This window comes from Rattus norvegicus, chromosome 4 (genome assembly GCF_036323735.1).
Source record: "Rattus norvegicus strain BN/NHsdMcwi chromosome 4, GRCr8, whole genome shotgun sequence".
Classification (NCBI taxonomy): Eukaryota; Metazoa; Chordata; class Mammalia; order Rodentia; family Muridae; genus Rattus; species Rattus norvegicus.
The window spans coordinates 9,002,887-9,026,959 of NC_086022.1; the positions used below are offsets into that span (position 1 = coordinate 9,002,887).

Sequence of the window (24,073 nt, forward strand, 5' to 3'; positions counted from 1 at the left end):
TTGCAGGGAGTCATGAACCCCATGGTATGAGTACTGGGAAATGACCAAGGGTCCTCTGAAAGATCTGCAGGTGATCTTTCCTGCTGAGCCATCTCTCCAGCCATTTTCCTCAGTTGTTGAGAAAATCATATTCACTACCATGCTCAATTGGATTCTACTTTGTACCCTCCAAAGAAGGAGGCATGGAGAAAGAAGCCTTTAGCTGCCCTCCCCCATTACAGATTCTTCTTATTGGTTCATAAGAATGCCCTCTTTCTGGTATTTATCAGACCTAGTTTTTCACGGTGGACAGGTTCTAGAAAGACAGCATCTATGGTTCGTTGGCCTTAGATTTGAGGTGTGCAGAATCCTCTGGAAAGCTCTTGGGAAGCCTTTGGATGGCTATTTTGAAGAAAACCAAACCTCTTGGTTTTGCTTTCTGAAATAAACGAACCTGGATCACACAACCACCACTTGATACTGATCGCTAAACACCTGCCACTCGTGTGCTTTCCCATCGGTCCACCAAGCAGAATGTCTATTCTCAAGTTAAGGTAGACGCCTTGGTGGCTTGAATAAGTCTGGCCCCATAGGTTCATGTATTTGAATGCTTGGCCCATGCAAAGTGGCACTATTAGGAGGTGTGGCCTTGAGCTTGTAGGCTTTGAGGTCTCCTATGCTGAAGCTCCATGCAGTGAGGAATCCAGTCTCTTTCTGCTGCTTTCAGATCAAGATGTGGAACTCTCAGCTCCTTCTCCAGCACCATGTCTGCCTGGATGCTGCCATGCTTGCCCCATGATAATGAACTAAACTTCTGAAACTATCAGTCAGTGCCAATTAAAGGTTTGCCTTTATAAGAGTTGCCTTGGTCATGGTGTCTCTTCACAGCAATGAAACCCTAACTAAGACAATGGTCACATGTAGTCAGCCTTCTAAGGCAATTTTTTTCTCTCCAAATGTCCCTTCTCCAATTGAGGACCTTCTCTTGGTTTCTGTAATTCCCTCAACAGAAGCATGTAGAGGGAAGTGGCTTTCAGTGTTGAAAGCCTCTTGCATATTCTAACGGGTGGGAACCAGTTTTGGGGTATGCTAACACAGGAGTGATGGGGCACAGAAGAATGCCAGCCCTGGACAGGACAGAGTGCAGGGGTTGGGGGGAGGCAGGGGGAGTATATGACTGGAGAATAGCACCATGGCCTTAACTACTTCTGTACTTAGGAATCATAGCAACTATTAGAGCTCATCAGAGAAATTGTGCAGTGGTAGGCAGTTAAAGCAGGAACTGACAACTGCTCAGTGTCTAGAGAGAATAATCTATAGAGTGCTCAGCCACAAATGAGACATATTTACTAACACACACACACACACACACACACACACACACAGAGAGAGAGAGAGAGAGAGAGAGAGAGAGAGAGAGAGAGAGAGAGAGAGATCCAGTCACTGCTAGAAACTTATTGAGTTTGGAATGGAGGGTAGTGAGTTCGAAGGCCCCATGATGAGGAACCCAGGACTGGGGCTCCCAAACTCCTGGACATCCAGACCCTGTTGGGCCACAGGAAGTTGGGAATGGAGTTGAAGGTCCACAGGCCTACAGTGAGGCCAGGGCTGGGAGTTCTCAGACTACTGTACATCCAGACACTGCCACTGGAAGTCTCAGAAGAGCCTAGAACAGAAGAGGCACTTGGGCTGAGGACAAGCCCAGGGCTGGGGGGAGGGGAACTCTCCAGCTTAGCTCATCTGAGAAAGTCCTTAGCTTGGCAGTTGTTGTTTGGGAGCACAGAGGGGCTTTCTTTAGGAGGTTTTGAAACTTGGCTCTGTTGGGCAAAGGCTTCGCCATGCTCCCCATGGGGGTTCCTGACGAAAGAGACAGTCCTTGCTTCCAAACTGTGTATTCATTGTTCAGTGTGGAAAATGGGTGCAAACCACCTTCTCAGGGTGGACCAGAGATTAAATACCTTTTGCAGGAAGAAATATCTGGGAAGGGATGCTTATTGGCTAAACCTTCAGGGCCTCTAGGTACCTCATTAGCATGGAGAACTCTGTCCTGGGCTATGTGACCACAGGTCATGTTTCCTATGTGGGAAGTGGGGCACATGTTCCTGGCCAGGAATCTGACAGGAAGCAGGAGCCACCTACTGTCTCAGGTAGGTACCTGGGTGCCAGGAACTCAACCTGCTCAACCTTACCAAGTTTCCAGGCACAGTCCACTGTCCCACAGACAGAGTTAGAAGGAGTAAAAGGATCTGGGAGGAATTAAGGTAATGCATATTATCAAAATACACTGTGTGCAAGAATGAAATTCCATAAGCAGTTATTAAGATATACACAAAATAAAACTCCGACACTTACTAGCACTCCAGACTTTTCAGACATATAAGCCATTCGCCCTTGAAGACGCTTCTATAATATACACCTTGACATGGTGTCGTAAAATCTAATTCGAAATGCAGTACAATCAGGTGCGTCTAACCTGTGGCTCATGGATACATATCCTGGCCTAGTTATGCAGGTAGCCCAGTATATATGCTACAGTTTCTAAAGATTGGGCACATTTGCTAGGTTAAAATTGCTGAGAGACACAAGAAGACAGCACAGCCTTGAAATGTCCTTCCAGCAAACAGCAGGCAGGCCAGGCAGGCCAGGCAGGCCTTCAAACCCGGTTATCTGAATGAGTATCCAAACAATGGGAGAAATTCCAGCTTGGGTAGATATGCATAGACTGTCATATCCAAGGTATCCAGGAGGAAACTGATCTCAAGGCATCTATGTGCCTTCTATTATTTCCTCAGCAGTGCTTCCTTTTAGAATTGCACATGGGAGAGGGTGTTTAAGGTCTTTGCCTTGCATGCGAATTTTACCCCTTATTTCACATTTGTTGACCTTGACTGTTGTCATAAGGGGACAGGCCAACAAGCACAACGTATCTTTTAAAGACCCTCCAGAGAGTCTGGGGTTGAAACAGGATGGTAGAGAAGTTGGGTTATAGGATTCAAGCCTAAGTCCTGTAGCTTTGCTTGCACGGATGTTGAACTGTACCTAGGTGCTGTGGTTCTTTGCATTCACCCAGAAGAAGAGTATGAGGCAGGAGAGAGAGAAAGACATCTCACAGTCTCATAGTCTCCTCTCTTTGCTCTCCTTTCCCCATGCTTCTTCCTGCCCCAGCTCCAGCAGCAGCCTCTCTTGGGACAGCATCTCCTTCATTACAAGCCAAGAGTCCAATGTACACTCTGCTCTCTCAGCTTTCAGGCTGGTGTCCCTCTGATGAGTTCACTCATCTATGAAAAGCAACCAAACATGTACAGAAGAAATCAAACTTCTGCAGTCACCCGGAAACCCCAGACAAGGAGCAACTTTGAGCTGGCTGCCACCACTTGGGGGTGCTGTAAGAGCTCAGAAATGCAGGCTTATTCAGCCTGAGAACCCCAACTGGCTAAGAGCCGCCCTTCCTTCAGTTCATAGCATGTCTGTGTCCAGCTAGTAGCATGGGCAGCAATATGGCCTGGTAGACTGATTCTTGCCAAAATGAAGACTGTCTGTTTATAAGTCTTCCCATACTTTAAAATGTATTAAAATGAACTCACAATATGAGCCAGTTCTGCCTTATTTATTGAACAATCAGATGTCCAGAAGATGAGGGTTGATCACAGCCTTAGCATTTCATCATGATGCTCTGTGAATAAATTATACAGTTGGGCTCATGTGCACACCACTTATGACTCAGAGGGGTTTGGATTGTTTTAAGCCCTTTTGTATCCACTGGGCTGTTGGTGGGTGGGATCCAAAGCTGACTAGAGGTGGTGGGGCAAACAGTGAGGTCTCAGCTGGGGGTGAAGATATTCTTGGATTATTTAAAACAAACCTTATTGAGTCTGGATTGGATTTTCCTCTTACAAATTAAAAAATGAAAAAGATACAGAAACAAACAAGCAATAAAAAACAACCAAGGAGCTGGATGTGAATGTGGAAGAGCTGACTCCCAGACTCTGAGAGAAAATAGCGAATAAATTCAGGACCCTGGAGAGAGACCTGGGCTGCTGCATCTAAACTGGGCTCTCAGGAGAGAGCGTTTTTCAGAATCTGAAAAGGCTTATTGGTTCATTTTGGGGAAAAACAGATTAACGATTTATTTTTAAGATTTTTTAAAAGAAATATCTATCTTCTCCTATGACCTGGGAATGTATCAGAGAACCAGGACATTGAGAGATCCACAGTCTCCAAAAGGGGAGACTGTGAACCAAGGTCTTGCAGTCTCAGCTTGGGGTGGGTGGCTAGCTGTATTGTTCCAGTTCTTTCATGAGCCCTCTTATTTAGCAAGCAATTTAAAAGCTACTCTGTTGAAGGTGTTAGATCATGGGGTTCCTGACAACTTTTTGAGCGGGGCAGTTAACTGGAAAATCTCCACACTTTCTTCTGGGATGTACCTCCATAGAAGCACATATGCAGAAGCTGTGGAACTGAACTTCCAAGTGATGTAATGATAGTCTTACCTGAAGTGTAGCCCAGAAGCCCCACTGATTGGCTTGCAGTTTTTAAATTTGTCTATTGTTGACAGCCTCAAGGGTATACAATGAATTTTAGTCATTTTCACACCACTGCCTTCTCCCATCCCTCTCCCACTGAAAACCTTCTTTACCCCAGAAGGCCCCATAGGATGATCATATCCTTATGCGCGCGCACGTGTGTGTGTGTGTGTGTGTGTGTGTGTGTGTGTGTGTCCTTGAGTTTAATTAGAACTGCTGCATGAGCATATGTAGCACATTATTTACTGCCACAGTGGCAACGTCACTGAGGAAATATGTCTCCTCCTCCAACAGTCATTAGCTGCCAATAGTCCTCACAAAGAATAATTTTACAAATACTTAAAGAAATCAACTGGTCTTGTGAATCCCTTACAGTGATTCAAAAGTCACAGTGTTATTTACTTTTTACTAGTGGTTTATTTCAGTCATGAGACACATGTTCTTGACCATTTCCTGAAGCCTTTCGTGCTGTATAGTTGCTAAGAAACACTATATTTGAATGTAGCTCACACCACAAGCTCTGTGATGTTCAGAGGAGGAAGTCAATGGGAAGAATGCTCATCCTGCCCCACCACTCTCCCAGTATCCTTTGCTGAGGTAATGGGTTGACAGTGGCCTCTAGAGCTTGTGCAGAATGGTGTTGCTAAGTGACACTGAATCAGCCAGGAGAAGAACTGGGCACAGGGGGAGTGGTCACTTAATCACCTTGTGCATCCCAGCTTTAAGGGCTGGAAGTATTCTGACTTCATTGCAAGATTAATAAGGTTAACAGAGAAAGGGCTTTCCTTTGGGATTTTAAAATATTTTACTGGTACAGCCATCCACTCCCAAGAAGCTAAGCATCTTAGAGAAACTAATATTGCACAGGGCCACTTATTATAGGAAGAAAACCCTCCTGGTTGTTTATCTTCCTAGAGTAGATTAATGCTGATGCTACTGTAAAGAAGCTAGAAAAGTAATTTTTACACATTTGGAGTTATTTCATATAAATCTGTGCATCTTAAATATATTATTATACAGGGTCCTCTTTGTCATGATATTACACAGTTCTCTGTACAGTATCTGGACTCCTATTGTGCTGCGTGTTTCTCTGCACCCTTTGGACGCAGTTGTTCATGGCGCTCCAGAATGAACTATTGACTACTTATACTATTGAAGTCATGCACACACACCCCAACTGGAGGTCAGCTCCACATAACTTAAGACAGAAAATCAAAGTCATTATTATCATAGGCTTATCATCACCCACAAGAGGCAATGAATTGCAGAGTGTGACTTGCACATTGCACTTATTTTGAAGCCTAGAAGTGAGTTTGTTTCAGGACCACACTGTGATTCCTGTCTAAGGGAGCTCTACTCCTTTGTTACTCACAGAATATCCATTGTCTATCAAACCTAGTGACTTTCTCGGAGCTACATCTCCCAAAAGCAAAGATAAAGACACCTTGAGAAACAAGACTTCAGGAAAGACAAGACTGTAAAACTTATGAGCACCGAGAAACCTGGATTAAAAGGTGGTGGGGACAGATGGAAGGATGCTGTGGTGAGAACCAGTTTAGTGAGAGAGGCTGCCCTTCCCAACTCCAGCCAGAAGGTGAGACTGAGTGCAGTGACTAGAGTGGATCAAACAGTGTTAGGGGATGACTCGCTGCACATTGTGTCAGATGACCCACTGTGACCTTGGGCAAGGTCAGTGACACAGGGCAAAGAAATAAAACAGGCAAGGTTGGATGGAACCTCATACACCAGAGCAGCATAGATGGCTCCAGTGGCGCACCCACAGGGATGGCTTATTGCTCCTTTGTGGGTTCCAAGATGCCAGATCACACCTGGATGCGATTACATCATGGGATGATTGGCGTAAGAGTGGATGGAAGACTGCAGAAACAAAGAGGGGAAACCCTTTCTGTTGCTCCAATTAATACTATGAATAAAAGAAACTTGGAGAGGAATGGTTTTCTATGGCTTACACAGGCCTGGTCATAGTCCATCACCAAGGAAAGTCAAGGCAGAAGGTCAAGGCAGGAATCTGGAGGCAGGGACTGAAAGAGAGGGTGTGGAAGGACACTACTTACTAGATTGGTCCATGCATTTCTCAACCTGTTTTTTATACCATAAAGGACCACCACACAACCCACAGTGAACTGGGCCTTCCCACATCACCACTGACCAAGAACATGCCCCACAGGCTGGCCTACAGGATGATCTGCTGGGAGGATTTTCTCAACTCTTGTTCCCTATTCCAGGGGATTCTAGGTTGTACCCAGTTGGTAAAAACTAACCAATACAGAGGCTTAAAATGTGTTACATCGTCCACATTGTGCCATGAGTGGTAAGTAACAAAGGTGGACGGGGGCTACAGTGAAGAGACGTGCGTAAAGACTCAATACCAACTGTATCTCAACTCAGAGCAAAAAATCAACCAAGAGATAGACTGACAACTACACACACACACACACACACACACACACACACACACACATGCACTCGCACATGTAGATGCACATTCACATACACACACACACACACACACACACACACACACACACACACACACACACACCCCGAAAGGGAGAGAGGAAGGGAGGGAAGGAGAGTGCAGGTAGGATATGGAGGTTTGAACGAGAAATGTCCCAGTAGCCTCAGGCTGGTCCCCAGTAGATGGTGCTGTTTAGGATGGAGTTGCAGCCTTGTCAGAGGGTGGACTTGAAGAGCTCCTAGCCTTACCTTACTTCCAGTCCCACCCCCACCCCCTCTACCTTATACTTGTGGTTGAAGATATGATCTCAGCTTCCTGGTCCATCTGCTGTCATGTTTTCCTGTCATGATGGTTTCTTACCCCTCTGGAACTGTAAGCTTAAAATAAACTTCTCCCATAAGTTTTTGATCATGGTGTTTTGTCTCAGCAACAGAAAATGAGCTAATGCAGAAGCTCAGTGCTCCAGAGGCTCTGGCTACAGGAGAGAAAGCACAACTCCTCATGGTGCATAGAGGTGGGACAGGGTTTACTGTGGGTCAGACAGACCCTGTGTCCCCTTCCTGATGACTTTAAACAACCTTACTCTTTACTAGGATTTCATTTCCCCTCAGTACATTGGAACAACTAAGCACATGACAGTCTTCCATGCTTCCAGCTCTGTGGAAGCCACTATGAGTCACAGAACCCTTTCCTTGCCTTCAGAGATAATGTCTGTGTAAATCTCAGGTTTTAGGGAAAAATAATGGACTGTGAAATCTGTGGCAAGAAACTCATTCATCTTGACAACAGGTACAGGAGAAAAGCCTGCATTGTTTGGCTACTTACAAAACAATAATTTGATACAGGCGCTCATCCCAGGGTCAGAATCACAGGGCTCGTGTTCCAGAGTCATCAGGAAGTCTCCACCCACAACAACAGTGCAGTGCTGCTCTGTTGGACTCTGCAACCACGAGTACAAAGACCTCACTCTTACCAGTTCCACTCACACAGCACAGGGGTCCAGAAACATGCTCAAAGGGGAGTTAAGGAGTGGCTACTCATCAGAAAGGGTGCTTGCTCATGTTTGCATAGGAATGGGCACCAATAAGAAGAGGGGTGTGTGCCAGTTCACAGCGAGCCCCGTGGAGTTTTCAAAGATGGAAACAAACAGAGGGTTTATGGGCACGGATGGGTGTTTCTTTACTAGAAACTCATCAAGTGAGGAATCTAAGCAACTGGTGGCTTGGCATGTAAGAAGAATTCAAACATAATTGTACCAGAGACCTATGAAGATGGTGTAGGCAGAGGCACAAGGCTAGACCTCCTCTGGAAAGACTTAGAGTCTGGCAGTGAAGGCTAAGAGGGCAGTCAAAGAGAAAGCAGACTGAATTTAAAGAAGAATACTGGTTTCCTAAAAGGCCTTGAGTGAATCAGGTTTGATCTTCTTCATAACAGAGACAAAAACACATGGTCAGAATGCAAGACGTTCTTTCCAGTGAATCCCAGTGCAGAGGGACAAAATAGGGAACAGGAGGAATGACAGAGAGAACACTTTAAGAAGAAAAATTTCTCAGGTACCCATGTGTTCTAGAGATAAGGGGAAGGGTGGTGGGCACTTACCTACATCGGAAGATTCCACAGGACAACAGGTAATATGAGAGACAAGGGGCTCCAGAGTCAGAACCCCAAAGTCTGTCCCCATTCCTTGAAGGTTTCTTTGAATTATGATTTAATATAACCATGGAATAATGAAGGGAGACCCTGAGCACAGGGGGGCACATAGGCTAATGGTGATGGATGATGTTGGTGCCTGGGACTCAGGAGCAGTGCACAGGGCAAGAATATGCTGCATGCACTGTCATAGCAAGGAAAAGGCAATGGGGAAGAAGGTATGACGTAACAGGAGAAGATGTAGCCTTGATGGGAGTAGATGAGAAAGATAGTTGATTAGAAAAATATTCAACATTCTTTCCTTCCTCCAGACCAGAGGGGTGGGTCGGGCGGGGGGAGGGGACTAATGAACTCCCAGGATACTGTGTCAAAGCCTCTCTCAGAAGCTTCCCCTCTATTTCGTTAACTACTCAAATGTGTCAGATGACAGAGAAGGTGTATTATTTTGAAACATGGTCATAAATCTACATAATAAAATGCAATTGTTTTTATTAATAACCCCTAATGTCACAAAAAAAGATAGGCTAAAATAAGTTTTTTTAAAGTACCAGAGCAGGGGCTGTTTGTCTTAGATATGCTAATAATGTTTGACTATGGGTTTCCTTTGACAAGGATACAGGCTGCCAAGATGGATGTCCAGTTCTGGTGTTTCATTTTGACTATAAGTAAAGACAGATGGGAAATAATGACAAATGCCCATTTGTGTGACTGACTCAATAAGGAACAGCAAACCTGCTCTCTAGGAACCATCCACCCACCAAAGGCTTTGATTTGAACCTAGTGCCTGACTAAGAGTACTTGAAGCTCTGTGCTTGGTTACTATAGCAGGCTTGGGACTGTCCAGGATGGATCATCAGAGTGGCCTGAATGCCTAAGATGCATATGGCTGAACGCCACTAAGATCTCAAACCAACCACAAGAATAAATTCAATTTTAAATGCTTTGAAGTTATCATTAGAATATGAAAATATCTGTGACATCTGCAGGCCATGAATTTTGCTGAAAATCTGATTTACTCACAGACCTGCCAGGAGCAGCCAGTCTTGGTACAGGTAAGTGGGGCTTGTTCCTCCTTTATCAGATACCATGGGCCCCTGTTTCCCTTTGGGAAGTCATTTCACATTTATGTAGGTGATGGGAAGAGGTGGGGCCTGTGGTGAAGGATGAGCTCTTCCTGGAAGATGAATTAAAAAAATGTCAGGAATTGAGAAGGCCAGCATTCAAGGTTAGGGTTTTCCTATCCCCATTACACATACACACACACACACACACACACACACACACACACACACACACACAAACACACATACACACAAACACACATGCGTATGCATATGCACACACACATATGTACATATATGCACACACATGCACACATATATGCACATGCACACACACAAACACACACATACACATACAGACACACACATACACACATGTATGCACATGCACACACACACACACACACACTCACATGCACAGAAGCATATACACACACATCTCTGAGATATGAAGAAGAACTGTATCTTCCCAGGGACAGAAGGAGAAGGAGATGGCTGACAGCAACACACTCCTGTTAGGCTGAGTGTGCATGCATGTGTGAGTGCCTATGCATGTGTGAGTGTATGTGTGCACATCCATGTATGCACATGTGCGCACATGTGTGTTTGTGTTTGTGTTTGTGTGTGTGTGTGTGTGTGTGTGTGTGTGTGTGCGTGTGTGCGCTCGAGAGCTCGAGCGCACATGCATTGGGTTTCACTCCTGAAGTCCCACACACAGGATTTGAAATAGGAAAATCCTACTGTGGTCAGTGCTGAAAGCAGCAGTGGGCAGGTGGAGTGCCCATCAGATCAGTCATCCTCGGAGACACTGCAGAACACAGCAAGGGCTTCCACTATTTTGTATGTCCTCTGGCATAGGGACATTCAGATACCCTGAGATAGTTCCTGCTGGCAAGATGGCACCTGAACTGGACTTCCAGAGACACAGTGGAACCAAGAGGATGTTTTGGAGAGGGCATTTCCCCACAGAGGGAAGTCTGTGTGTCCCAGGAGAGATGGAACCTTCCAAAGGACCCTATGCTTAAATTTACTTGTAGTCTTGGTATTAGTGAATGGTGAAGACACAGAATGCTGTAAGAACGTGCAGCTTTTCCAGTGAGAAGGTGGCATTAGGAGAGATTTAACTTCCAGGAATAAGGGAAGTAGGAAATTGAATTAGACTCATAGACCAAGGTCAGTGGGAATGGAGGATCACGAGATAGCTGTTAAATTTTCAGTCAAGTGCAATGTGTCCATGGAGGAAGGCAGGTAAGGAGACCCAAGAAAGAGTAACCATGCAATGTATACAGGATGAAGGATGTTGTCTTTTCTGACCACACTGTTAAGATCCAAAATTTTCTCATAGAAGCTGGGGTGTTTGAACAATGGGAGAAGAAAAGCCCAGTATGCACAAGACAGGTGATCTGTCACAGACAGCACGGGATGTCACAGCTTTTGAGAGAAAGAGATCTTTGTCAGCAGGAATGAATTAGAGGAGTAAAGACCTATCGGTGGCCTTCAGGGACTACCATCATTAGGGAGTACCACATCTTTACTATGAAATCTCATGGCTACCCCAGCTTACATAGAAAGGTGTGGGTAGGATGGGCTATCCATTCCTTGTCTTTCCACACCGCCTTCCCAGCCACAAGCCTACCATGAAAAGCCTTCCTTAAAAGCAGAAGATAGAGTAGAATTCTAGCTTTCAAACTGGCTGTCCTAATCAGTAAGACCTAGAGATCCAAGGAGATTACTAATATGTAAAAAATATTCAGAAACAGAAGTGACATGAAAATTTAGAAACCTTTATTAGTTAATAATGGCTCTCAAAATTCTTTCTTACCCCCTGATGGCAGGAAGCATGAGCTAGCAGTATGGAAAGAATTATTCGCCAATATTCTCTATTGAATTTATATTTTTCAAAAGTAATCATGCTATGTTTAATTTCCTTTAGAACTCCCTCATCATAATTAAATTTCAAAGCTTTAACAACTAATCTCTTTTGTGTTATTTTCCCAAACCACACAGGGAAACAGCAGAAGAATCCTTGCTGAGAAGCAGCTTGAGCAGGCGAGCCTCTGCCAAGCTTCCACTGAGGACCCTGGATTCTGATTTTATATTGATTGCCCTTCACTTGGACTCTAAAGGTATATCTTGTTTGTTTACAATATATCATAATTAAAAATAATTTATAAGATGAAATACCACTGAAATCACTAGTCAAAGACAGAATAATGATGTCAGGAAAGCTGGAAGTTCCTTTGTGGCAAGGTTTGGATTAGATGTGCCTCCCAGGGGTTTGTGACTGGAAGCTCAGGCCCCAGCATGTGAAAGGCAATGGTACTGCTAAGGGGTGGGGCTCAGTGGGAGGTTTAGGTCTTTGGGGTGCTGCATAGGGAGAAACTAATGGAGTTTGTTTGGGACCAGGGTTAATCCTTACGGAGAGTTGCTATTGCAGGCCTGACTCCTGAAATCCTTGTTCAGCTTCTCATCTTACCATTCAATCCCTTCTCCATACACACAATTCCACCACTGAGGTCACTTCCTCTGGGAGGTCTTCACCAGAGTAACCCAGTGGATATTATACCCCTGAAGACCCCAGAACCATGAGCCAAATAAACTTTTCTTTTCTATAAGCTATCCAGCCTGAGTATCTCATTATAGGAATGGAAAATTGATTTATGATTTTGCTCCACATTCATGCCGTTGGCTCCTGGTGGGTACTGATAATTATTAAAATATTCTCTTTGCACTAGCCTAGTTATGTTTGTCTATGACGATTGAGCAAGTAGTGTCCAAAGATCACTGCTGATGTAGATAGTAAAACATGATATCCTTCTTCCATGGCCACAAAATACTTCATGTCATGTAGATCCTCTTCCAGCCTCGGACTTCATGTTCTAGATAGATCTCAAGGTCCCTTTTGGCATCTCTGTCCCCAAAGCCTTCTCCAGCCCTCAATTCCTGCTCTGGCACCCATGTCGTAGTCCTGGATCCCTGCCTTGGTGGTTCCCCAGATTCACAGGGGTCATAAAAGATGACTTCCCTGGGTCATACTTGTTTCTGTGATGCCTTAAAGCAAAGGGATATGAGCTAAAATCAGGAAAAAGAAGATGCGCATGAGGTGGTCTAAGCGAACTAGTAGGAAGTTGATGGATGCTAGTGAAGTCTCATGGCAAATCTAATCCTCTCTAAAATATGCTACCAATTCAAGGAAGCTTACTTAATCCTCTCTGATCAGGACAGTCCCTGGGTTTGCTCACATAAGCGAGTATTTACATGGTTGACTTCACTTGCTAACTATACCCAACAACAAAATCAACCTTCACTGTGGGCTGTATCCTTAGGGTAAAACATCTGATCAACCCTGAAAAATTGGCCCAAGGCCCGAGGCATACACAAAAAGGAACACAGTACTTTCTAGAGGCTGACATCTAATTTTCCAGGAGTCTGCCAAGGGACATTTCAGAAGACTGTCCTTTCCTGGGGGAGTGCAGAGGACCCTGCTGCCTCAGGTCTTTGTATCAGTATCTACTTCCTCTCCAAGGTTCAATCTCTGTACCTGCAGTATACTATGAGAATATATTTTGTAGCTTGTCCAAGTCAGGCTACAAAACAACATTGGAGCATGGATGGAAATGCCAGCAGCAAACCACTGAACTGAGAACGGGACCCCTGTTGAAGGAATCAGAGAAAGGACTGGAAGAGCTTTTCCATCCATGGAAAAGGGTTCCAGCCCTTCCTGAGGAGCTGTGACTGATCATTATTAGTGAAGGGACAGCCAGGTTTCTTCAGAGGTGTGGCTCCTGGTAGGTTGCTCATACTACACTCATGCACATAACGGCATCACTAACTAGATTCAGTCAGTTAAAAAAGAAAAAAGAAGAACCCAGATGCCCTTCAACAGAGGAATGGATACAGAAAATGTGGTACATCTACACAATGGAATATTACTCAGCTGTCAAAAACAATGACTTTATGAAATTCATTGGCAAATGGATGGAACTGGAAAATATCATCCTGAGTGAGGTAACCCAATCACAGAAAAACACATATGGTATGCACTCATTGATAAGTGGCTATTAGCCCAAATGCTTGAATTACCCTAGATGCACAGAACAAATGAAACTCAAGAAGGATGACCAAAATGCGAATGCTTCACTCCTTCTTTAAAAGGGGAACAAGAATACCCTTGGCAGGGAATAGGGAGGCAAAGTTTAGAACAGAGGCAGAAGGAACACCCATTCAGAGCCTGCCCCACATGTGGCCCATATATATACAGCCACCCAATTAGATAAGATGGATTAAGCAAAAAAGTGCAGGCCAAAAGGAACGGGATATAGATCTCTCCTGAGAGACACAGCAAGAATACAACAAATACAGAGGCGAATGCCAGCAGCAAAGCACTGAACTGAGAACGGGACCCCTGTTGAAGGAATCAGAGAAAGGACTGGAAGAGCTTGAAAGGCTCGAGAGCCCATATGAACAACAATGCCAAGCAACCAGAGCTTCCAGAGACTAAGCCACTACCTAAAGACTATACATGGAGTGACCCTGGACCCTGACCTCATGTAGCAATGAATAGCCTAGTAAGAGCACCAGTGGAAGGGGAAGCCCTTGTTCCTGCCAAGACTGAAACCCCAGTGAACGTGATTGTTGGGGGGAGGGCGGAAATGGGGGGAGGATGGGGAGGGGAACACGAATATAGAAGGGGAAAGGGAGGGGAAAGGGGGATGTTGGCTGGAAACCGGGAAGGGGAATAACAATCGAAATGTAAATAAGAAATACTCAAGTTAATAAAGATAAAAATTTTTTTAAAAAAGAAAAAAGAAAAAGAAGATGAGGCTGAGGGACTATGGTCTATGAAGAGGAGGAGTGAGTGAGGGGTGGGTATGATCAACATACACTGTATATATGTATGTAGTACTTAAAGAATAAATACATTTAAATAAAAACAAATGTATTTTATATCACAATGCATACAGAAAGAAATACATGAACACAAATACTACATTATCCATGACAAACCTGAAAAATACAACCACTTATTCTACTAGCAACTATGTACTGGGTACAGTCCTGATTGCATTTTATTTTCTTAAGTTAAACAGAACCTGATACATTAATTTTATGGCCATCTAATGTGTCACAGTCTACACACTAAAACAAAACAAATGCACCAGGGGATTAAGACATTGAATGTGCTAAGCAGATTGATGCCATTCTTTTCTAGAAAGGGCAGTCATGTTCATCACTATAGTGGACTTGGGCTCAATTGTCATGACAGTTGACGGGAGAATGGACATTGCATAGGTCAACATTGCTGCTGGAAGAAAGGGGTGTCCTGTTCAGCCACATAAACACAGGCACAGAGCTCTGATTTCAGTAAAGGACAACGTTTTTCTCTAGCTCCTTCCAAATTCTTCCTTGTGGTGACCCTGTTGGTCTGCTCACACCCACAGGAGCTCGCTCATCAGGCTCTTTCCTTGGTAAAAGGAAATCAGGTATCTCAAAGCTCTCATGGTGCCATGCTCCTTATCAGGTAGAACCGTAAGAGAAAGACTACTTAGATAGACAATGTAGCTAATGCGAGATGTTTAGCCCCGACACATCATCTATTGTTGCCACCAGAAGCTATAGTTTAAAGACATTTGTGACTGTTAATCTTTGTCAACTTGACTACCTACCACCTAGGAGACCCCGTGTGCCTTGGAGCATGTTTGCAGAGGGGTTTAACTGAAGTGGGAAGACCTACCCTAAATATTGGCAGGAGTGTCTCATGGGCTGGGGTCCTGGATGAATAACCAGGAGAAAGCGAGCTGAGCACCAACATCCATTGATCTCTGAGTCTTGACTACAGGGGTTAAGTGTCCCACTGCCTTCTGCTCCTGTTGCCATGACATCCCTATCATGACAAACAGTATTGTGGGACTGGGATGAAATAAACTCTCCCTCCTTCCGTTCCTCCCTCCCTTTCTTCTTCCTTCCTTCTTTATGTTGCTTCTGCCCAGTGTTTTGCCACCATAACAAGGAACACAATCAATATAGCATCCTGGGAGACATAGGTTTCCTGCTTTAAGAAACCCTTCCTTCTGCAATTCTACTGGTAGTCTGTGAGTGATGACATTGACCATTCATGGTTCCTAGGTTCTGCCAAGTTACTTCATCTATGAAGTGATCTTGTGGATTGTGTGACCTCGATTGACTTCTCGATTGATGTGACCTCGATTGATGCCCCATAGGTAAGAGATCAAAAATTCTGGTATTCAACATATCCATCTACAACATTCTGCAAGTATCTGCTAGGGAACAGAGATGATCAAAATGGCGGTGCAAGCAGAGGCCCCATCACTGGAAAAACATTTATCTCTCCATTTGTAAGATGGAAATCACGTGGGTCAAAATCAGATAACAAAGTTATAACAGAATGGCATTATGTCATAAAAGACCCAAGCAAAGAGATCCCAGAGACTCTGTCAGCCAGAGAGGTCACCAGTGGTTCCCTAGGTGACTCTGATAACAGACATCACCGTGCACCCTCCAGACAGCAGCCTGCCCATTCAGCTCTGGGGAGGTGTCTCTGCCTTTGTTTGAAGAGCAGTGCTCCAGGAGCAGAGGAATGAGAAAAAAATCAAACTGATCATCTAATAAATCTGTTCTGCCTGCAACAAGCCCAGCTCAAAGTACACACAGCAATTTATTCAATTACCATCAATCTCCTGCAACATGATTTGTGGGGGATGAGAAAAGTAATACACAGAAAAGTGGCTTTGATGCTGATGACACTCCACACAGAGACATCTACCTCACCCAACTCTGAATCAAGCTGCTGACAGCACACACTCTGTATTGATTGATAGCTGTGCTATGTGCCAGACTTGGTCTTTTAATTCAAGCTATAAACACTATATTCATTCCCATGATTCCTTCTCGCCTAGCTCATAATTTTTTTTAAAAAAGATATTTTTTCTGTTGAGAAGGGAATGATGTGGAATGCTAGCATAACTTCCTCCCATGGTCATGGGTGTTTACAGGCATTCACAGAACTCAACTAGGAATTGCTATAGGCAAGAGGTCACAAAAGCTCCAGTTCCCCAAGAGCTGTTTGCATTTCTTTCTAATAGAGGTACATTTTTTTGTCATTATTTACTCCATTTTTGAGTAATTTTTAAAAAAAACTAAAACATTTTACAAGAAAGTAGTCTCTTCTATGTCTACAATTAATTGAGGGAAAAGCTTCAATTATAGCGACTCCATGAGACAGAAAGCAACATCCCCATGAGCTTGTGAGACACGTGCTAAGGGAAAACATGCCCTTATCAGTATTTGTGAAATGCCTGTGCAAGGAAGGGGAAGAAGGGGAAGGAGGAGATGGAGAGGGAGAAGAGAGGAAGGAAAAGAACAGAGGAGGAAGAGGAGCAGAAGGAAGAAGGGGAGGAAAAGGAGGAAGAGGGGGGAGGAGAAGCAAAAATCAGGGAGGAAGTGAGGGAGGAGAGGACGGAAAAAGACTTGGTGCCTGTCCCAGGAGGCGTCAGTGCCGCTTGTTTTAGTGCACACAGTTAAGTTGGAGCCAGGACTCTGTATGAGGAGCAGAGGAGGGGACATGGGAGCTGAGGGTGAGCTTTCCCACACCCTTCATGGCAGGCCAAGGACAGTGTACTGCAAATTCTACAGGCCCATTCACAGATGACTGGGGATTAGATGAAGCCTGGGGATCAAAACCCAGAGTTGAGGAACCAGAGGTCAGCCAGGCTGTAGGACCTGAATCTGGAGCCTGCAGCTACCGAAGGTTCCTCTCATAGAAGAATAGTCAAGCTCTGACTCTTAAGCCAGACCATCAACACCCATGTGCAAACCAAATAACAGAGGACATTTCTGCCTGTTGAGTCTCGATAAGAACAGCTATAACCTACTACCAAAAGTAAATATAAACCCTCACAGAGTTGAGGAAAGGTGTGTTCTGACAACTTTAGTTAGTTACCTTAATACAATAAAATGCATCCTGAGACACCTGTGTGTTTTGACCTCTTCCTCAACTGTGTCAAACACACACACACACACACACACACACACACACACACACACACACACACACAGACCATACACATAGTCACACATTCCTCACTTCCCCATCAAGTTTGGCATAAACCATTTCTGTGTTCCTTGGGTCTCCAGCATCTCATTTTCTGAGCCCATGCGGCCTCTTGTGTTTCTCCTGCTCAGGACAAGTCTGATGATGACTGGTACAGCAGGTCGTTTTTCTCTCCACGACAAACACGGAAGTGGAATTAGCATTATCACAGAGCTTCCTGCTCTGCTTCTTCCCCATCTTCTATATATGTGTCTTGAGAAAGCCTGAGTAGTCATCTGGGGAGAGGCAGACACCAGCTCCTTCCTGTTAGATTTTAGCTAGTCTTTATGATCTTGGGAGATAAGTTGGTATGTGAACTTGCCTGGGTTCTAGCACACAGAGATAGCTGGCCAGCAACATCTCGGGCTCATCTGGGAGTATATTTCTCATTTGAATGGTCTCTGTGTAAAGAGAGTGACCCCCCCACCTTGCATGGCATCAATAAGAGAGTCATAGAGACTCCAGGATGAGTGGGTGTGGGTGTAGCAGAAGAGACAGACAAATATCACCAGTACCAGGTGAAGGCTCGTGGTCATCAACCTGACTGGGATAGAAATCCCTTAAGAAACATCATAGCTCTGAGGGTGGGGGAGCTTCCAGGGAGATCTCACTGAGGTATGAAGAACCAATGTGAGTGTGGGTGATACCAAGAGGAATACATGAATAGAGTGTTAGCATTCACGTTTCTGTTTCCTGATCCACTCAGACGTGAGCAGGCCCCCTGCACTGCTACATCTGCACGGCTTCTGCCATCATGAGCTCTGGCTAGGGTGGACTGAGATCTCCAGCTGTGTGCCAGAATGAACTCTTCCTGCCTTAAGATGCTTGTCATGTACTTGGTCACAGCAATGTAATGAGTGATCGGTAGGGAAGGAGCCAGCCCAAAACACAGTACGCACACCAGAAGCAAGGAAACAGAAGACCTGGAGCATAGCACGACACTGTAGACCCACATCAGCGAGAGGGCTGGGCTGGCTTGCTATGCAAGGCTTCTCCTAAAGTTTCCCCAATTTTATGTGAGGAAGTGTGCAGGCATGGCTGGGGGAAGCACCAGAAGAAGCACTGCTCTTCCCTTATCCAGGTGCTTCTAGTAAGCAGAGGTCACAATACCCTCTCCTCGAGCCACCCTACCTGGAGAGGCAATCCCATGTGGGAAAGTCACCTCACCTTGAGAGGATCATCTGACATGGGAAGGGTTTACCCCATATTCAGAGGGTCATTTTACATGTGAGGAGGCATACCACACAGGAAGGAGACACCCCATTTGAGGAGCTTCATTCTACTTGAGGAGGTTGTTCATCCCACTTGGAAAAGTATCATTCCACCTAGAGAGTGTAGAGAGCTATCCAACCTGGGAAAGGGTCACCCCACATAAGGAGGGGTTCTCCAGTGTAAGTGGCCATTCTGCTCAGGCCATGGTGCCAGGATTAAGGAGGCATCCACTGTGGGAGTGGGACCCTGATGAGGCAGAGCATGCACCTATGAGCCTCTACATCCCGGCATCTTCCACCCTGTGAGGATGGATGGGAACTGAGTTGAAGGGACCATGGACACTTGTCTTAGTCAGGGGTTTCTATTCCTGCACAAAATATCATGGCCAAGAAGCAAGCTGGAGAGGAAAAGGTTTATTCAGCTTACACTTCCACATTGCTGTTCATCACCAAAGGAAGTCAGGACTGGGACTCAAGCAGGTCAGGAAGCAGGAGCTGATTCAGAGGCCATGGAGGGATGTTTCTTATTGACTTGCTTTTCCTGGCTTACTCAGCTTGCTCTCTTATAGAACCCAAGACCACCAGCCCAGGGACAGCACCACCCGCAATGGGCTGGGTCTGCCCCACTTGATCACTAGTTGAGAAAATGCCTTACAGCTGGGTCTCATGGAGGCATTTCCTCAACTGAGGTTCCTTCCTGTGTGATAACTCCAGCTTGTGTCAGGTTGACACATAAAACCATCCAGTACAACAACTTACCTGTAGCTGAATGACCCCTCATAGGCTAGGATATGAGACTCCCTGTGTGACTTTCTGTCCCTTAAGCAGAAACATAGTAAATGCTCACTTGACTACAAAATGCTGCCATGAGGCATGTGGGTATCTGGAATGACCACCATCAAATATTTCTTAGGCCCTGAGTTCTCCCCAAGTGTGAAAAAAAATATGAACACTGGGTCAGTCCTGTCAGAGATAACAGAGTTCTTATTTTCCTAGTCACTCTATAGTCCCCACTCTTACAGGGAGAAGCCCTGACATGCTTTTTCTTCTCATTGGTGCCTAATGCTTCCCACACACATCCTCCAGGTGGGCCAAGTCTCCCTGGTGAAATGGCCCATAGCTGCTTTTATCATCGCATTCTGACATAGCAGCCAGGACGGGGACAACTTACCACACTCCTGTGTACTTAATTCACCATGGAGTTGTGTCTTTTCCCAATCCTGATCTTTGCCCTTCATCAATGCACAGTGTGTCTTAAGGATGTGACTTCCATCTCCTGTCATGTCTCTCCAGCCATTGCTCTGTCCTCACAGGATCCTGTCTGTTCTTACCTGCATACAGCATGGCTGCTGCCTGAGCTGACTGATATATCTGAGCTGACTCTATACCTCCCCACTCCTTGTAAAGTTCAGAGCTTTGGCCATGCTGGGAAGGACAGCAGTGAAAGAACATTGCAGAAATGCCCAGAATACAGCAGTGGCCGCATAGAAGAGAAGGTTCTGGATCAAACTGAGGGAACTAACTTTGCTGCTCTCACTGACTGTCACTCCAGGCTATTCTGTTCAGAAATACTATCTTCAGACAAAACAGGAGCTGACAGTCTGGTGAGCCACGAGGGCTCAGAGTCAACACCAGTGTGCTTTCTGCTTGTTCAATTCCCTCCACATGACCCCCAGAGTTGCCCCCTCCCACCCCATTCCACAGTAAATATCCAAGACTCCATAACTGGTTCTCTAGGGCAATATTGTCAAGGGTTTTGTCTCAAGATAAAATTTTAACTATGTGCAGAGAATTCAAGACATAAATAAATCAAATCAAATCTCAGTCCCATGTCTTAGATTTGCTCCATGTGGGGCTGTGCATGTGAAATTTCATCAAGTCAGCTTTGAAACACATGCTGTCAACTGCTCTGTACTTCAAGATGTGTCCAGCGAGAGCTACCAAAGTTGTTTGTGTCCCCTGCACTGCTGCAGCAAAACCCATCTTAGTACCAGAATCTGAGATAAAAGAGGCTCCCCCTGGACCCAGCAAGCAAGACAGCAGGGATCTTTATCTGAGGTCCCACAGAAGCCTTTCTCTGGCCTCAAGGAAGGCTGAATTTTAACAGACTATCAGCCATTATTACCTTGGCTGTGGTTGCTCAACAAAGGTTTTACACAGGAAGAAAACAGAAGTGGGGGAGAGCCAATGTGGTCATTATTTGTCAGCTATTACTAAATCAATAACAACATTATCCTGAGAATTTGACACAGCCACATTATAAAAGTGTTTATTCTTCATACAAGTCTTTAATGACTGTGTTCACTGGAGAGAGAATTTAGAAAGCAATTCAAGTACTTTAGATGGGCTTCTGGCCTTGTAATAAACTATCTCTGGGGACAGAATGATAGCCATTGAAGCCAATGACACTGTGCACATCAGCCATGGAGCCAGGGGCTGCAAATTAAGAACAAAAAGAAGGAACATAGTGGAGCCCCAGACATATTTGATGGTGGTTGAAGGGAATGAGCATGTCTGGCCTTTACAGGATATTTGCTTTCCCTTTGGAAATGCTGTGTTATTCACAAAATTAAATTGAAAAAGATAACGAACTCTTAGCAAGGTGGGCCAAGGTAAGACGAGATGGTAGCATAAGATTTCACAGGCAAACTACACCATTTAAAAAAAATGAGGCCATTTTCCTCTGCAGATTATTAATATTAAATAGATACATCACAGATAACAAATGCTAGGAACATGCGCATTGTTCATCTGTGTATAGAAGCATTTTAAGTAGCTTTTTAAACTTACTGTATTTTTCCTGTGCTTTTCCCGAGACCTCTTTCTGAACCTGCTTTAAGGGCTGAGCATGAGGCTTTGAAGATAGGCAGAAGTGAAAACTTGGGGATGAGGATGCCATTCTGAACTCTTTCCTATTCCCTAGGATCACTCTTAATTAAGAACAAACGGGCTCAGGAGGAGCCCTGGGTCTGAGCTGAGCGAAGCCCCCATTCTACATTCTGCTCATGCAAATGAGCTTTCAGCTTGCTTCTAATGAGCTCAAGTTCACCTTGATTTCCTTTGAGCATAAAGAGCAACAAATGCTACTTTTAATATCACAGTCACCCTGTGCCCTGAGCATGGGAACTGCCTGGAAGGTACTCGTGAATGATGTCATGGTAACCATGGTGCTTAAGGCCCAGACACACTAGGCTGGGAGTGCTGGAAGACTGTGAACTGACTCATGTCCCAGCACTGAGACCATCACCTGTCTTCACTCCAGGAAGAGTCCCTGTCTGCTTAGTCAGGAGAACAGCAAAGCTGTGGTTTAAGCCCCATTGCAGATAGAGTGAAATTTATTGAATGAGCAAAAATGGCCTCTGCCTTTGCCTTCTTCCCTTTCCAGTGTCTCCCTCCATATGCAACACTAGTAGGCATTCCCCATGTCCCTAATTGAACATGTAACTGCTGAGGATATAGCAGGAGCCATGCTCTGCTCTAAGATGCTGCAATGGACCAGATGGATGTGCACTGCCAATGTTCAAAGGGAACCATCTCTAGACAGACACCTAGTTCGGGTGTCCCACAAGTGGACGGGAGGCTCTCCGTGGCACCCCTGAGGTGGGGACAACAAATCACTCCTCTCTCACTCCCACATATGGTGCATGCCTGATCCTCTGAATATGTATAATAAGAGAAATATAATGAGAGGAGAGCCACCACTGCAGGACAGCCCAGCTATGTCCTGTACCCCAAGGAACTGAGGCAAGATGAGAGCAGAAACTACACAAAAGCAGAGGGGAGCTACAGACTGTCCTTCTGGAACTTTCTCCTCACACTGAGAGACAAGTGTTCCATGGAGAACAGTCTGCCAGTGTTTCATTTTATGTCTAAATGAGAAAAAAACTATACCCTGTGTAATCGACTGCTCAGACCCATCAGAGTGACAGACCAGTGACACCAGGCAGGCGTCTCAATGAGAAGAGCCACATGACTTGGTGTTGAGTGGGATCCTATTCAGGTTCTGAGCAAGAACACCACCCTTTGGGGATACCATGGTGACCTGAGCAGAGGTTTTGTTTGTAGAACCCTCAGGACATAAAGCTGCCTGTGAAGAATGCAGAACAGTCAACACCTGTATTATTTTGCCCAGAATGGGAAGGCAAGAAACAGCATATCTATAGCTAAAGATGAGGTTGGCCTTAAGCTAGTATAGATTTGAAGCATTGTGTAGTTGGGGAGGTGATCTCTCTGGAGAAAGATGTGCTCCAATATCCAATGTTCTGTACTCTCTGTAGCTCTCATGACATTGAGGGAAATGAGCAAGGACCTATCTGTCAGGGTCTCCTTATCTTACCCATGATTAACAAAATCCCCCAAGTCCAATTTAGTCACTGATGCCTTCCTGGAATCGGACTGTTTGTGACAGAATGTAAGGAATAGAGAGAAAGCTGCACAGGCTAGGGTAAGCCCAGCAGAGTTGGGGCACCTGACTTGGGGCCAGAGAGTGGGTGGTCCTTCACCTTACTGCTCCAGTTAGACTCAGTTCAGAACAAAGCTCAGACTTCCTTCGTTTCAAGTCCAAGAATCAGGCAGTCGTCTGAAAGGGACCTAGAAGACAACTTACATTTTGACCCTCTTAAAATCTGAGTGAATTTCCTAGTGAATGGAGGAAGGAGGGAGCAGGAGAAATTGGATGCCAATCAAGACAAGAGGCCCAGATAGGAATACAGAGCAGCAACTCAGAACAGAGAGAAAGGGAGCCGGCATGCTCTAAACTGTCCTCCTGTGGGACCTGATCACACACAGAGACCAGTGGCCATTTTCATGTAGACAGTGAGACTTCCGCAGTGTCCTCCCAAGTTTCACCATCCAGCTCAGCTCCCTCTCTTCAGGACATTGGAAGGTAGATACTCTTTAACCCCTTTTAATAATTTGTTTAGACATGAGGGTTTAAAATTTTATTTACACATATAAGCATGTCTGTGACATATGTGCAAGTGTCCACAGAGTCCAGAAATGTCCTGAGCTGGAGTTATAGACTGTTGTGAACTTATATAAGTTGCAGTAACTGAATTTTG

At 45.0% G+C, this 24,073-nt stretch overlaps 1 protein-coding gene across 2 annotated transcripts in view; it reads right to left on the reverse strand.

Annotated features, from left to right (window-relative positions):
- Nucleotides 1-24,073, reverse strand: part of Dpp6 (dipeptidyl peptidase like 6) — a 919,475-nt gene that overhangs the window by 679,667 nt on the left and 215,735 nt on the right. The window lies entirely within an intron of this gene.